The following is a 4,966-nucleotide window of genomic DNA, read 5'->3' as shown; positions in this document are numbered from 1 at the left end:
AACTCTAATTCCTACAGGGGCTACATGAAGGACATAAACTGGATCATGGTAGGAAGTGGTGAGAAATTATGGCCAAACTGGAGAGTAAATTCTTTACCTAAAGACATTCAAATTCGAGTTTAAAAACAGTACTGTGTGAAGTAAACAGTTGAAGGCCATATTCAGCAGTCTTTATGCCTGTTTGTGAGCTGTGGTTTATATGAATGTTACATTTGGGAGGGAAATCTTATTTCTTTGCTTCATTCATATCCTGGATGACCTTAAAGATGTGGGATATTGACAAACAGAGCCAAATCATTACAATAATTATCAGTAAACCTGAAAATAATAATAAAAATACTTGTGATGTGGGCCTGTGAGACTATAGTAAAAATATAATAAGATGCAGCTTTATAGTGTTAAGTTTATTGTAGACATGCTTTCTGTTACTTTCTGTACTATGTTATATATTCCCTGTTCATGAGGACTCATGGGCCAAATATTACTGTGCTTCTTCTCATGACATATTTTGCTTTTAACTTGTAGATACTATGTATCATACCATTGATTATATTTCTTTTTTTGCATGGTTCCCGGAATGTTCAGAGCCAAATTTGTCACTGACTTCCAGAAAACCATACTAGATCTCCTGTCAAATATTAGATTCTAATTTCATTTTTAACTTTGTCTTTTAACTCCTCCTTCTTTTCCCTTTTTCCTGACTTACTCTTCCTTATTCTATTTTGCTTTATATATCTTTGTAAGCTACTTCAAAAGCTTTTTGGAAAAAGGTGAGGTGTAAATGACAGAAGTCCCAAAGCATGTACATTTGGAGATAAGAGACTAATAGCTCCCATGTTGTTATTTACAAAGAAATTGTGCATACAGCTGGTGGAACATTACCTTTTATAAGCAGACTCTTAACAATGAAAAATGTGTTTTTCTATACATTGCTATCCAGTTAGCTTTTCTCAATTTTCCCTGCAACATTTTTGAAAGAAAAAAATAGTTCTTTTACAGGATTGGGATGGTCCTTATTGCTATTTCTCAACTATTTCTGGCTCTTTGCTTTCAGAAACATGTTAGGATTGTATGTCTTGGTATCTGTTTGATGGGACCATATGTTTAGCTCTAGCCAGTGAGTTGCGAATAGAAAAGACTAGAGCATGCCACTTCTGGTCCAGATCATTGAGTTGACCTTGTGAGACCCTTCAGCACACCCTTTCCCTTAAGCATGTTGATTGGCAATGTTTGAGATGATGGCTAATCTATCTGCCAGGGTCCCTGAGTGGTGAGCACTATTAAGTAGTATTTAGCCACTGAGAGTTTAGAGTACTTTGCTACCAAAACACGATCTAGACTATCCTGAGAGATTCAAAGACAATCCATAGCAAAGCAAAGATTAGGACCATGGATTGTTTATCAATTATGCTTGCTCCTTGCTGGGTAATGAAGATATAAGCAAGGTTACAAGAATAGGTCAAATATGAACAGATTTCAGAATTTGCCATGGAATTCAAAGGACAAGAATAAAATCATTCAGAATGAGAAATATTATCTTTCAGAAAGAAAAATCTCTGTTTTTACCTGAACATTTCCACTGCTCAGCTTTGCTTACATTAAAACCAAGAACAAAAACCGCTCTCTGTGACAACCTGAGTATCTAGATAATATGTTTATACACTTTTCATCAATCCTGTGTTTGTGAAGCTTCCTACAGCTAGGGGTGAATGAGAGTCTAGAGGGAAATAATGAATGGATTTAGGCCTCATTTGCCTTGACTCTACAGGCAATTTTTACATTTTCAGAGACTCAAGGGTGTTATTTGGAGAAATTACTCAGGAATAAAGATATCCCACCAGGCAAAACAGGACTTCATGTTTTTGAGACACGTCTTTCTTCAGTTTCCAGTTTGCAGGTGGGACTGGGGGTGTGAAAGGGAGTTAAAATGTCTAGGTGATATCTGTTACTCAGAGCAGCAAGCACCCCTCCCCCGCCCCAAGCTCAGCAGCCAGTGAACTCTTGAAGGAGACAGATTGCCCACGTGTCTTTTTTTTTTTTTAATAAATTTATTTATTTATTTTATTTATTTTTGGCTGTGTTGGGTCTTCGTTTCTGTGCGAGGGCTTTCTCTAGTTGCGGCGAGCGGGGGCCACTCTTCATCGCGGTGCGCGGGCCTCTCACTGTCGCGGCCTCTCTTGTTGCGGAGCACAGGCTCCAGACACGCAGGCTCAGTAGTTGTGGCTCACGGGCTTAGTTGCTCCGTGGCATGTGGGATCTTCCCAGAGCAGGGCTCGAACCCGTGTCCCCTGCATTGGCAGGCGGATTCTCAACCACTGCGCCACCAGGGAAGTTCCCCCCCACCCCCGACGTGTCTTTTTGTTGTTGTTGTTAGTAAAGTATCTTGGAGAAAAGCATCAAAGAGGGGAGTGTATCCTCCTCTGAAGGAATGCTTTTCATCAGGTACCTCTGTATTTCCTGGGGCACAGGACTGGAGTGCTGTTTGCAGAAATGTAATGTTGGAAATATGACTCGGTTTTGATTTTAAGAAAAAAGTGCTCCCATCTATTACAGACAATGGTGTGACCAAGTAAACTGAGATCAGAGATACAGACAGCTATATGCATGGAGGCACAAGCGAGCTAGGTCTCCAGAACCAAAACATGCTCACTAACCTTCAGAAACCCTGAAATTTTTTTCCAGTTTTACTGAGAAATACTTGACAATAAACTGTATAAGTTTAAGGTGTATAGCATGATAGTTTGATTTACATGTATTGTGAAATGATTGCCACAATAAGTTTAACATCCATTATTTCATATAGATACAATAAAAAGGAAAGAAAAAAAACCACTTCTCCTTGTGATGAGAACTCTTAGGATCTGCTCTCTTAACAACCTAAAAATATGAAAGGCTCCACGAATTTGTGTGTCCTTCTTGCTCAGGGGCCATGCTAATCTTTGTATTGTTCCAATTTTAGTATATGTGCTGCCGAAGCAAGCACTACTCTGACATCTTGACAGGGCCTTTAGTGTGGACTAAAAGAGAAGAAAGGTAGGAAATCTAACGTAATTGAATTTTTTTTTTTTATTCCTTAGAAGCTACATATTCCTATATACTAAGTTTTCATTCCTAATGTTGAAATTGATATCTGTCTTCCTACTTGCAGCTTTAAAACGTTTAACATTGCAAGCAAAATCCAGAACTCTCTTTATAGTTGTTTGCAAAAGAAATTAATTCATATTTTCTACTTTTTGACTATAAGTGATATATTAATTTAATCCTGTCTGTATACATTAAGCACACATATTGTGTAGTATTTCTTGTGAACTATAAATTTCACTAAACAAAGACATAAAAGAGTGCGCCTTGTAATACTGCTTATTGTAGCAAAATATTACTAGCCATGTACATTTATAAAAATAAGAATTGGTTTAGGGCTTCCCTGGTGGCGCAGTGGTTGAGAATCTGCCTGCCAATGCAGGGGACACGGGTTCGAGCCCTGGTCTGGGAAGATCCCACATGCCGCGGAGTGATTGGGCCCGTGAGCCACAATTACTGAGCCTGCGCGTCTGGAGCCTGTGATCCGCAACAAGAGAGGCCGCGATAGTGAGAGGCCCGTGCACCGCGATGAAGAGTGGCCCCCGCTTGCCACAACTAGAGAAAGCCCTCGCACAGAAACGAAGACCCAACACAGCCATAAATAAATAAAATATTAAAATAATTGGTTTAATAATTTTCTGATTAGCTATAGAAAGCAACATTATGTGCTCAGTAAAGTTACATATCTCAGAAGGAATCTATATTTCTCTGAAGAAAATATGCTTAAAAAATTAAGTTAAAAATCAGATTATAAAATATAATTCAATTTCTTATAAATAATAATTATCCACACATCTGTGTGTATGTGTGTATATATAGAAAAAGACCTCTGTGTTACTTTTTAATACTATTTTCCCCCCAATGATTATGCATTACATTTAGTTGAATGTGAAAAGTAAGATTAAAAAGATAAATTGAGGGGTTTTTTTTTAGCCCAGACCTCCCCTTTGAGCACCATATTAATTTATATGTTTTTGATATCTTCACTTGTATGTCTTACAGGCATCTCAAAGTTAAGATGGCCCATGCCACAGACAGAAAATCTACCCCTCTCCCAGTGCCTCAACCTTAGTAAACGACAACTCCACTCCTTCCAGGTAAGTCAACGAAGGGTCAACTTTGCATCTTTCACATCCACAACCCACCTCTACCCCCCATCCAGTTTGTAACCAAGTTCTGTTTCCAACACAGATTCCCAAACAGATTGTGAAGACATCTGTGTCTCTCCATCTGAAATGAAATCACCTCAGTCCAAAGTTCCCACCATCTCTTGCCTGGCCCACTGTAACATCTTTGTGCCCTCATGATCATGTCTCCGGAGTAGTCAGGGTTAGTCTTTGACACATCATGGCTTCTTAGTACCAGGACAAGCTCAATATCCCATCATGATTTACAGAGGCCTGGTGATCTGTCCCTGCCCTTACCCCAGCCTCATCGGGTACCTTGTTCTTTTTTGTTCCCAATTCTCTGGCCACTCTAATCTACTCGCTCTCCTCGGAGCACTTCTCACCAGCAATTGCTCACCTTAGGTCATTTGCATAGGCTTTGCTTTATTCTTGGAATGCTTTTATCCACTTTTCATGTTTAATTCAGATCCATTTTTTAGATAAAACTCCTCTTTTTCTTTATCACAGTATGAGTACTTGAATTGTTGTGTGTTTGTTGTCTATTACTCCCACTAGAATGAATGCTTCTTGAGGGCAGGGATTTAATTGTTGCTAGCTGCTCTATCCCTAATGCTTAGCACAATTCCTTGGCTCAGTACTAAGTATCTTTTGAACAAATCACTACATGGATAGATGTATAAATTGTGCCATTTCATTATTAAAATATTCAAAAATTGGCTATTATTTGGCTATGACATAGTTGACTTCTTCTAAATTTC

The 4,966-nt window shown here is 38.7% G+C and overlaps 1 non-coding gene across 1 annotated transcript; it reads right to left on the bottom strand.

Moving 5' to 3' along the window:
- Nucleotides 1-2,879: 2,879 nt before the first annotated feature.
- Nucleotides 2,880-2,983, bottom strand: LOC132369445 (U6 spliceosomal RNA). Its single transcript, XR_009504418.1, has one exon. It is a non-coding gene; the product is annotated as a U6 spliceosomal RNA (small nuclear RNA).
- Nucleotides 2,984-4,966: the final 1,983 nt, after the last annotated feature.

The sequence above is a fragment of the Balaenoptera ricei genome, chromosome 7, assembly GCF_028023285.1.
Source record: "Balaenoptera ricei isolate mBalRic1 chromosome 7, mBalRic1.hap2, whole genome shotgun sequence".
In the NCBI taxonomy this organism is placed as follows: Eukaryota; Metazoa; Chordata; class Mammalia; order Artiodactyla; family Balaenopteridae; genus Balaenoptera; species Balaenoptera ricei.
This window is presented reverse-complemented; position numbering and strand designations above follow the sequence as displayed.